The sequence below is a fragment of the Felis catus genome, chromosome B3 (assembly GCF_018350175.1).
Source record: "Felis catus isolate Fca126 chromosome B3, F.catus_Fca126_mat1.0, whole genome shotgun sequence".
Taxonomy (NCBI): domain Eukaryota; kingdom Metazoa; phylum Chordata; class Mammalia; order Carnivora; family Felidae; genus Felis; species Felis catus.
Window position 1 is genome coordinate 75,787,412 of NC_058373.1, and position 12,343 is coordinate 75,799,754.

Here is a 12,343-nt window from a genome sequence, read left to right on the forward strand (position 1 = left end):
CAACAGGCACATGAAAAGATGCTCAACGTCACTCCTCACCAGGGAAATACAAATCAAAACCACACTGAGATATCACCTCATGCCAGTCAGTGTGGCTAAAATGAACAAATCAGGAGACTATGGATGCTGGAGAGGATGTGGAGAAATGGGAACCCTCTTGCACTGTTGTGGTAATGCAAACTGGTGCAGCCACTCTGGAAAACAGTGTAGAGGTACCTCAAAAAATTAAAAATAGATCTACCCTATGACCCAGCAATAGCAGCTAGGAATTTACCCAGGGGATACAGGAGTTCTGATGCATAGGGGCACTTAAACCCCAATGTTTATAGCAGCACTTTCAACAATAGCCAAATTATGGAAAGAGCCTAAATGTCCATCAACTGATGAATGGATAAAGAAATTGTGGTTTATATATACAATGGAACACTACTTGGCATGAGAAAGAATGAAATATGGCCATTTGTAGCATTGTGGATGGAAATGGAGAGTGTTATGCTAAGTGAAATAAGTCATACAGAGAAAGACAGATACCATACGTTTTCACTCTTATGTGGATCCTGAGAAACTTAACAGAAGACCATGCAGAAGGGAAGGGAAGGGAAAAAAAAGTTAGAGAGGGAGGGAGGCAAGCCATAAGAAACTCTTAAAAACTGAGAATAAACTGAGGATTGATGGGGGGGTGGGAGGGAGGGGAAAGTGGGTGATGGGCACTGATGAGGGCATCCCTTTTGGGATGAGCATTGGGTGTTGTATGGAAACCAATTTGACAATAAATTTCATGTAAAAAATAAAAAAATAAAAAAATAAAGCGTTAAGAAATTCTTTATCTTACCTTCTATTTTGAATGACATTCTTGCTGGATAAAGAATTCTTGGTTGCATATTATTCTGATTCCTCACGTAGAATATATCCTGCCATTCCTTTCTGGCCTGCCCAGTTTCTGTAGATAGGTCTGCTGCAAACCTGATCCATTTTCCCTTATAGGTTAAGGATTTTTTTTTCCCTTGCTGCTTTCTTAATTCTTTCATTTTCAGTGTGTTTTGTGAATTTGACTATAACATGCCTTATTGATGGTCGGTTTTTGTTGAATCTAATGGGAGTTCTCTGTGCTTCCTGGATTTTGAGGTCTGTGTCTTTCCCCAGGTTAGGAAAGTTTTTTGCTAGGATTTGCATACCTAAACCTCCTACCCTTTTCTCTCTCTTAATCTTTTGGGACCCCTGTGATTCTGACATTATTCCTTTTTAATGAGTTACTGAGTTCTCTAATTCTTATATTATGCTCTTTTGCCTTAGTTTCCCTTTTTTTCTGCTTCATTATTCTCCATAATTTTGTCATCTTTATCACTGATTTGCTGCTTTGCTTCATCTATCCTTATTCCCATGGCATTCTTTTGAGATTTCATGTCATAACATTTTTAATTTTGTCCTGATTAGATTTTACTTCTTTTATTTCCACAGAAAGGGATTCTATGCTTTTCTCAACCCCAGCTAGTATTCTTATTATCGTGATTCTAAATTCTAGTTCAGACATCTTGTTTGTATTTGTGTTGATTAAGTTTCTGGCTGTCATTTCTTCCTGTTCTTTCTTTTGGGGTGAATTCCTTCTTTTTGTCATTTTGGAGGAAGAAAAATAATTAACAAAAACTAAAATTAAAAAATTAAAAACAAAAAAATCAAAAAAAGAAAGCTAGATACTAGATGTATTTTGGTCTTCTTGTTGAAAGAAGCTTGATAGATGGAATAAAGAAAAAGGGAAAGAAAAGAAAAAAAAGAAAGAAAAAAAGAAAAAAAGAAGAAAAAAGAAAATGTTTAAACATTAAAAAATATACAATAGAATAAAATTAAATAAATTAAAATAGAATAAAAAATTTACAAAAAAATAAAAATATAGTAAAAGAATTTTTTTAATTATGAAAATGGGAAATAGTATCCAAGAATAAGAAATGAAAAAGAGAAAAAAATGAATAGACCAGCCAACAGAATGAAATTTGAATGAAATTACATCCAATTTCCCCTAGAACTCAAACCAAGAAGCACTCTATTATTCATACACTAAGCAGGGGGAGAGACTTGTGATCGTCCTCTTGGGCTTGGTTGGCACAGTTGGACTACGTTTGGTGTAACAGCTCCATTCTCTACTAGGTGGTGCTGCTTAGCTTATTGGGGTGGATCTGTGTGGCATGCATGCAGGTGTATGCACAGGTGTGGGACAGGTGAAAATGGCATCACCCAGCTCCCCAGTCTCTAGCATGAGAACTCTGTGCTCTCACCGACTGGCCATCAGGTACCCCTCCTTTGTCTCCAGCTTCCGTCCACTCCCTGTTCCACAATGCCCATGACCAAGCTGTCAGACTTCCAGGTGGCACCTCTCTCCAGAATTTTAAATCAGATGGGGCTGTGTTTCCAAACCCCTCATTTCTCAGGGTCCTGTAACTTACACTGATCCTCTGGGGGAGGGTCTTGCCAAACAATGGTCAGGTGCTGGCTTGCCCCCAGGAATGCTTGTCAGACTGTGCCACTGCAAAGGCCCAGAGACTGTGTCTGGGTGCCAGCCTGTCACAGAAAAAGTTCACACAATCATGTAGCAGCAGCGGTTCAGGGGACTAGAGCAAATCACAGCATGCAATGGGCACCAGGCTTCAGCACACCCAAGGGTCCTTGTTCCAACAGCAGTAAATGTTGCTGTTCTCTGGGGTCCCTTGGGACCTTTTCCTGTGGGGAGGTTACACACCTCTACCAAATGTCCTTCCAGCAGGGGAACATCTTCTCCCTGTGTGACCCAATGACCCCTCAGACCTTAATGTCTGCTCCTGAGGATTAACCCATGTCACCAGAGCACCACCAGGTATCAAGCTGCGGAATTTCCAACTCTGTGCTCCCCTGCTTATAGAGCCCTAATTGTATTCAAACTCTCTCCTTTCTCCTTTCTCCCTTTCTTTTTCAAACCCTGTGGGTGCTTCCACTCTTTCTTCTTCTCTTCAGCTGCTTTCGGGGTGAGTACTTTTCCTGTACTCTCCCCCCATCTCTGTCCTCTCTCTGCAAACAAAAACAGTTCCCTATCCTCCACAGCTTTTCTATCCCCCAGTTCACCTCTCTGCTGTTGTGTACCTGCCAAGTTCTGTGGCTCAAGTTATGCAGATTGTTGTGTTAATCCTCAGATCAATTTTCTAGGTGTGCAAAATGGTTTGTTGCTGATCTAGTTATATTTCAGAGATGAGAGAAGCAGAAAATTTCCATGCTGCTCCACCATTCTGGCCTCTCCCTTCATTTTTTTAAATGTTTATTTATTTTGGAAGAGAGAGAGAGAGAGAGAGAGAGAGAGAGAGAGAGAGAGGAAGTGGGGGATGGGCAGAGAGAGAGGGAGACACAGAATCTGAAACAGGCTCCAGGCTCTGAGCTGTCAGCACAGAGCTTGATGCAGGGCTTGAACCCATAAACCATGAGACTGGACGCCTAACCAACTGAGCCACGCAGGTGCTACCTTTTTTCCCCCCATTTTTTATTGATTTGAGTGAGAGAGGGGGGGAGAGGGGAAGAGACGGAGACAGAGAGAATCCCAAGCAGGTTCTATGCTCAATGCATAGCCTGTTGTGTGTCTCGATCCCAAAATGGTGAGATCATGACCTGAGCTGAAACCAAGAATCAGATACTCAACTGACTGAGCCACCCAGGCACCCCACCATACAACACTATTACAATACTATTGGCTATATTTCCTATGCCACAACTTTCACCCTCATGACTTACTCATTCCATAACTATAGCCTGTACCTACCACTCCCCTAATTTAACATATTTTAAAAGGCTTACTTGTCTGATCACCACTTACTTTCCAATTTTATCTCTCACCGTATCACCTTGTAAGACTAGATTATTTGTGTTTCCCCAAACATATCACATTTCTTAATATTTTGCTGGCTACTTATGTTGCTCCCTTCACTTAAAATGATATCCTCCCCCAAATTATCCTGGCATTTTTCTATTTGTATTTCAAAATGCAGCTCAAACATTAACTTCTCTGTAAAGTATTTTTCTAATCCCTTTCTTTCGCTATACTTTTCCATGTTTATTAAACATCTTTTATTTTAAATCAGTATCCTACTACATTGTAATTATTTTGAATGAAGTTTTAATAGATGATGCCCATGACTTTTGATTTGTAGTTCTTTTATTGTTGTTAAATTTATTACAATTTCTTCTTGAATTCATTGCTTTTTAGAAGGGTACTACTTCTAATTTCTAAACATAAAAATGATCCCACTTCTTAGTTGTTGATTCCTAACTTAACTGCATTGTAATTAATATGTTTTGTATGTCATTGACTACTTGAAATATGCAAAGACTTCTTCTGATCTATCACTTGGTCCAATTTGTAAATATTTTATGTGAGCTTCAAAACATTGTATGTTCTCTATTAGCTTAAGAGTCCATAAATAACTACTAAACTCATTTATTTTTTTAAATGCTTTATCTGTAGGTTTCTGATAGAAATGTGTTCAAATCTCCTTTTAGTTTCCATGAGTTGGTTTTGTACGTTTTGACTGTGCTATTGGACACATACAAATTTGTGGTATTGATGTCCTGAGAGATACTGAGAATTGTTTCTTTTATTATGTAAAGTCCTATCTTTTCTACTAATGCATTTTACTTTGGTATATTTTGTAGTAAAATCTTGGATATTTTTTGGGAGATTTATATATACCTATGTCTTTTCCAAACTCTGTATGGGTGTGGTATGTCTTTTGGCTGTGTTTTTTTTTTCTGATCAGTATTTTAGAGTATATGTTATCTCTTAATTTTCAAATTATTTGTGTATTATGAAAAATTATTGGAAGAAAATACCTAGGTATATTTTCTGCCTTTGAATAGGTGAATTTTATCCATTTACAATTATTTTTGTTACGCTGTAATTTACTGTTGTATATTTAATGGTTGCAGGAACTTGCTTATACCAGTGCACAAGAAATGACTGTGCACATCTCTTCCTGACTGTTCTTTTAATGTCATCTCACAGTAGCAGCTTAAAATGGGTCATGGTAGGATTATTAACTCCACAGAAATAGGCAGATTATAAAAATTAGAACTTTTTTAGAAGAAAATAGTTGTTAAATATTTTCTATCACATTTTTGGATGTATTTGTTATGACTATCTTCATGTGCTGTATTCTTTATATACCAATCTTCTTTCCTGCTCCTTTTTACTCTCACCTTCTGTTCTCTTGAGAAAATTTTAATATTTCCTTTGAAGACATTTTGTTTTGTCTCTCTAAATTGAAGGTTTTTTTTAGTGTTCATTTTTAATAGAAGTTTTGGAGCATGCATGTGTGTTGTTATTGTTGATGCTGTGGTTTTGATATTTGGCTTTAGATTTCCTGCCTGCCTTTTTTTGTACCTGTTCACTTCCAGACATTCTGTGGTTGCCTTCAACCTGACCTGGCATGCCTACAGTTTATGCACAGGTCTCAAAGCAGTTTTTCAGAGTTCCTCACCTGCAGTGATATTTATGTTATCACAGGTGACATTATTTTCTCATTATTTCATTTCATAATCTTTTCCTATCCATAAATGAATACATGTGTATCACCCAAATTTAGGAACATATATAAGAAGAAAAAAAAACTGAAGTCCTACATATAGATGTAGCTATTTCTAACTATATTTTAATTAATATGTGATTATAGCCCACCATTTATAAAAGTTTGTATTTGATGTCTCAATTTATAAAAGTTTATAAAAATTTACAAAATTTGTATAATTTTAAAAATTTATAAAATTTTATATAAATTTATAAAAATAAGTTTAAGGCATGTATAACATTATAAGGTGGAAATACCATAATTTAAAGAGTCACTTTATTATTGGTAGATATTCAGGTCACTTCATTTTTTGTTTGGCTATTAAAAAGTATTGTCACAGTACATACTGTTTATCATATATCCTTAGAAATTATTTTTTAAGTGTAATAACTGTTTCAAAGATGTGAACTTTGTAAAAACTACTTTACCACATTGTCAAATTTCCCCATAGAAAGATTATATTAATATAGATTCCAATCAATACTATGGACATATGCCAGGGCCAATATATTTTATGATTTATCTCCAATACTATTATATTCAATATTGCTTATCCTCTTCTATTTTTCTTACTCTATGGTTTAGAAGAGGCACTGAAAAGAAATTAAATTATTTAGGAAATATTGAAATATTGGTATGATTACGTGGATATTCTTTGGATTTTATCTTAAAGAAAATTAATTCCTCTAACTCTGTCACTTTCTGTATTCTCTGATAAAATGGAAAGAAGCACATTAGTTGGCATTAGATGAGAGGCGAATTCATACTATTTCCTAAGAGCCAGGAACACTTGATACTACAGCTTGTTTATTGCTTCTCCCCTCCCTGACCAGGGGCTATATAGACCACTGTCTATTGAAACTAAGCATTTTCTAGACCTGTGGACATATCAATGTACCATGTCAAATATTGTAATAGGTATTTTTTATCTCTAAAGAATAATGGGAAGAATTGATAATACCAATAATAGTATTATCTGATTTTGATCAAGTATTTTAACAAACATAAGACATTCTTCCTTTTCCTTACAAATATTTGTTTTTCCTACTAATGAGGGGAAATCTTGAAAAATTGTCTAATGTAATCCCCCACACTATACAGGAAAGTTAGTCTTCCATTTTTTGTTCTCAGTATAAATAGTGATCTTATTTTATTTCATTGTTTTAAACCATTTTAAGATTATCTGTTTGTAGTTACTAGATGAACCATTTGTATTAACCCAATTCAATAACACAACTGATTTAGGGTCGCCTGGGTGGCTCAGTCGGTTAAGCATCTGACTCCAGCTCAGGTCACGATCTCACGGTTGGTGAGTCCAAACCTTGCATCAGGCTCTGTGCTGGCAGCTAAGAGCCTGGATCCTGATTCAGATTCTGTCTCCCTCTCTCTCTCTGCGCCTCCCCCACTCATATTCTGTCTCTCTCTCTCTCTGAAGAAAAAAGTAAACATTAAAAAAATAGGTAAATAACACAAGTGATTTAGATCAAGTGTATTCTATATAATGAACACATTTGGTCAGTTGTTTTAGAATAGTGAAAAGACAATTAAGTTCCCTTTACGTATTTATTTTCCAAATTAAAAGATGAATGTTACAGGGCTGAGTTGGAAAAGCAAGGGACCCTTGATTTTGGGGTTGTGAGTTTGAGCCCCATGTAGGGTGTAGAGATTACTAAAGAAAAAATAAATAAACATTAAAAACCCCTAAAAGATGCAGGTTATTCTATGTTTCTTTAAAATCTTATTAACATACTATATCTTCTGTTTATCTTTTAAATTATTTAAAAATCCTCACTGAAAATATTTAGCTATGAAAATTAAACTTGGCCACTATCTTCAAGGAGCCTTTGACTAGCTCTAAATATAAAGGAATTATCACTTTCTGTATCTACATGCAATTCGTGAAAGAAAAAATTAAAAATTTGCATTTCTCAGAAATTTGGATGGTCAGTAAAGAAAAAGTCATGCCATAGACCTCTGTAATCAATTTCCTACTATGTTAAAGATAAAAAACAAGATCAAGTTTAAAAAGTATGCTGCAATGATTCATTATGAAGAATGCAATGATATTAATATATATGTGCAGACTTTTACAATCTATTCAATATTTACAGCACACTCAGAATGAAGGTTATTCACGAGGCAGGGGCCTCACCACTGCCCTTTGGTGAGCAAAATGTGAAGAGATTGTTTTCCTTTTCTTCCAGGAAATTCCTCCTCTCTGCAACAAAACGAATAAACAGAAAGACAATTTGTTTCTTGATTATTTGTTTGGTTGTAAGAAGAGAAGGGCTCTAGGATGCTTAAGTATATCCTCAGTATACTGCTGTGGTATATACTGTGGTATATACTGCTTAAGTATATACTCAGGATACTGCTGTGGGATGAAAGGAGAGCCTATTTTATAAAAGTATTTGTAAAGGAAGATGATATAATTACTGAGAAGGAGGATTCACCTCCCCATAAAGACTTGTTTGTTTGCTTTTTATGACTCTTATTAGCATTGTGAGATATAACTCATGGTCTTATAAGACACCTCTTATTACTATGTTTCTATGAACATAGGACTTCCAGAGGCAATTTATTACTTCTTTCTTTGATTAACTTCAGACTTGTATCTGTTTTAAGATTTAGAGTACAATATGTTCGCTCATTTTCAAATTACAAAAAAGGTGAGAAAATAATATTTTATCTTTTTTTAAGGAAAGCCTACTTTTTATGTGCTAGTTTAGCACAAATGTTAACATTTTAAATATCACTTGTGACAAGACAGTCGTCTTTGGCAAAGCAGGAAGATGAACTTGGGTTTAGGGTTTAACTTCTTCGTGGGTTGTCAGAACCTCAGCAGGTACAGGACTCCTCTCTAACTTGGTCCAGGAAAAACGTGGCTGCGCCAAATGCCATCTGCTTTTCATCACCTTTTGTGTAAGACTCAGGAAAGGATATGGCTAAAGCATTGCTACTAACCAAAATCTTTACAGCCTCTTCCCATCTTGGGACCTATGCTGTGCATCAAGTTTTTGGGGTTCAGGAATAAAAGCAGACGAGAAAAATAAAGGGTGGTATATAGGCTTAATTGAATTCATTGTTTTCTACAAGGGTAAAGATTAGGATGAATGCATAGACCAAAGCATCATCATCTGGCAATTTTAGGTGGCTTCCATGGATACTCTCACATCTGCTGACATTCCAAAACGGGTGTGTAGAGTTAAGTGGAAACTTCCCACAACATTAGCCCTGTCCACATGCCAGGAAAGCAAATATTACCCTCTTTCCATGTCCCACACTCAGACTCTATTGTCAGCTCTCCTTTGTAATTCCATATTATCAGAAATCAGGAAAAAACAATGAATACACACACTTCTCCACTCAAACAGGTCAAAGGGTGCTTGTGCAGACAATGTAAACCATGCTCCATTTTATGTTAATGGCAACCTGTCAGACAGAGATGGCCTCAAATATAGCCCCCCCCCCCCGCCCCAGCTGACGGGCCTAATTAAAAGAAAGAGTTCAAATTTTACAATGTTCATGTTTATTTGCAGCAAGACTTTTTTTTTTTATTGTCATGAAATCCCTACTCAATTTGCAGTGCTTCTCTCAGCCTCTAGATTTCCTAAAAGGAACTCATTTTAATGTTCAAAATCACACTTAGACAGCAGGATTATTCTGCCTATAGCTCCAATTCCCCAAGGGAGACGAAATGGGTCTTCCGATTAATGTTTTGTTTGGGTGTATATCACTTACCCGAAGCAGAAAGGCTTGTTGCAGAATTGAAATGTCTTTGATGTAAGCTGTTTACTGTCATGTTCACACTTTCCCAGGAGACTCCACAGTGGTCTGCTGCTGATGGTTGCCTTGTTCACCAAAGAGAGACCTGTTAGTCAAGCGTCAGTATCAGCTGGATTGCTAACTTTCTGTTGGACCATAGTTTGGTAGGGCACTCGGCACTGACATGAATCAGTACAAATCTGTTGCCTGCTACCTCAAACCGAGTACTTTATTTGGTTAAGAAAAAAAAAGTGGACATTTTAAAGACACGGAGCACCAAGAAGCAGAGAACAGAAGCTCTCAAAATTAAACTTAGGAGAGAAGTTATTGCTGAAGGCGATAAAGATCAATTGAAATGATACAGGAAAACTAGCTGACAGAGAAGATGAATGTTTACTGAGAATCCCTGGTATTCAATGGAAATGTTCCATAATCAGCGAAAAACTGGAAACACACTAGTTTATGTAGCTCTGCTTCAATGGGACGGGATATGAGAAAGTTTGCAGCAGGAACGCTGAATGCCAACATTCCTTGCATTCAGAGACTTGATCTGAAATACTACATATGTTCTTATTTATTTCAAAAGGCTTTTCAAATGACTCAGTTTTGTTTTTTTTTTTAAATCATGAGCTGTGGGGATTTGTTTCTGACTTGGACTACATTGTATATGGGATAAGATGCAGCTCATGGTTAAAATATTTAGTAGTTTTAGGGTTTAATTTTAGTTTGGTTCAAAAAATCTTTCGGGTTGATCTGACTTGGAGTTCAAGGTTTTTCCAGTTGAAGTATTACTCCAATACACTGTGTTCAAGTTGGTGCATAGCAGAATCCAAGGGGATAGTTGAAAAGAGTATAAGCCTAACACATTATTTTTTTTTAATTTATTTTAATTTTTTTTATTTTTTTTATTTTTTTTAATTTTTTTTTCAACGTTTATTTATTTTTGGGACAGAGAGAGACAGAGCATGAATGGGGGAGGGGCAGAGAGAGAGGGAGACACAGAATCGGAAGTAGGCTCCAGGCTCTGAGCCATCAGCCCAGAGCCCGACGCGGGGCTCGAACTCACGGACCGCGAGATCGTGACCTGGCTGAAGTCCGACGCTTAACTGACTCTGCCACCCAGGCGCCCCCTAACACATTATTTTGAATGTGAAGAATTGAATCTTCTGGTTATATTCTATTAGATTAAGTTTGATAACTATTTAGTATCAAAATCAGGTAGAGTAATATTAAAATTAAAATGGGAATACGGGGCGCCTGGGTGGCTCAGTCAGTTAAGCGTCCAACTTTGCCTCAGGTCATGATCTCACAGTTCATGAGTCCATGCCCCGCATTGGGCTCTGTGCTGACAGCTCAGAGCCTGGAGCCTGCTTCACATTCTGAGTCGCCTTCTCTCTCTGCCCGTCCCCCACTCATGCTCTGTCTCTCTCCGTCTCTCAAAAATTAATAAACTTAAAAAAATTTTCTTAAATGGGAATGCTGTGTTCAAAGATACGTCACATTTATTAGGGTAGATACTACCACACACACACGCACACACACACACACACAGGAAATAACAAGTGTTGGAGAGGATGTGGAGAAACTGGAACCCTGGTGTGCTGATGATGGAATTATTGAAAGGTGCTGTTTTGGAAAACAATATGACGGTGCTTCAAAAAATTAGAATTTCCATATGAACCAGCAATTTCACTTCCGGGGGTATACCCAAAAGTATTGAAAGCAAGGACTCAAAGAAATATTTGTTCACCTATGGTAAATGGCAGTATTATTCATAATAGCCACAAGGTGGAAGCAACCCGGTGTCCACTGGCAGATGAATTGGATAGACATATGGTGTGGTATAGACATACCTTATTCATCCTTAAAATGAAGAAAATTCTGACTCGTGCTACAACATAGAGAAACCTTGAGGACATTATGCCAAGTTAAATAAGCCAGTCACAAGAAGACAAATATTGTATCATCCCACTTACATGCAGTGCCCTGTGTAATCAAATTCATAGAGGCAGAGAGTACAGCAGTGGTCACCAAGGGCTGGGGGAAGTAGGAAGAGAGAGCTTTTTAAAAAGACACAGGGATTCAGTTTTGTAAAATGAAAAAGTTCTTTGCACGGACTATGGTGATGATAGCATAATAATATGAATGCACTGGATGCCACTGAACTATACATGCAAAAAAGGTTAAGATGGAAAATTTTATGTTGGGTATATTTCACCACAATTAAAACTGAAAAAAATATTGCTATTCTGGTGAAATGATGGAAAGAATTTTAGTTCCACGTTTTATTCAGATGTATCATTACTTTACAATACTTCTAAGATAATGTGAACAAAAAATTTTTAAGAGAATATTAAGACTTTGCCTATCAGACTCAATGAACTTGCGTCACTTTATTTTTTAAAAAGTAATTCACTTTTAACATCACAGATGGTGATACCATGTAGAATAAATACCTGATTCATTGGCTTTACCCAGATATTTTTAATATTCAATCAACTATTTATTGTCAAAATAGGGGAAACATTATATCTGTTTTTTGTTCTTATGAGTTCACAGTTCCCGTTAGAGAGAAGGGAGTGAAAAAATAGATTTTTAACACGGCACCTCAAAGCAAAGCCTACCTAGGCCCTATACCTCTAGGGTGAATTAAAGTTGTATTTCAATTTTTTAAAATGTTTATTTATTTTTGAGAGAGAGAGAGAGAAAAAAAAACATGAGCGGGGGAGGGGCAGAGAGCGAGGGAAACAGAGACTGTGATGCAGGCTCCACACTGTCCATGCAGAGCCTGACATGGGGCTCGAACCCATGAACTGTGAGATCATGACCCTAGCCGAAGTCGGTCGCTTAGTGAACTGAGCCACTCAAGTGCCCCTAAAGTTGTATTGCAAATACTCTGAAGTTGAAGTGTTGCTCTGTTTTGAAAATGTCTTTGATTTTTAAAAACAGATTTATTGGGATATAATTTGTAGACCATAAATATGCAAGTATTGTCAGTGCAT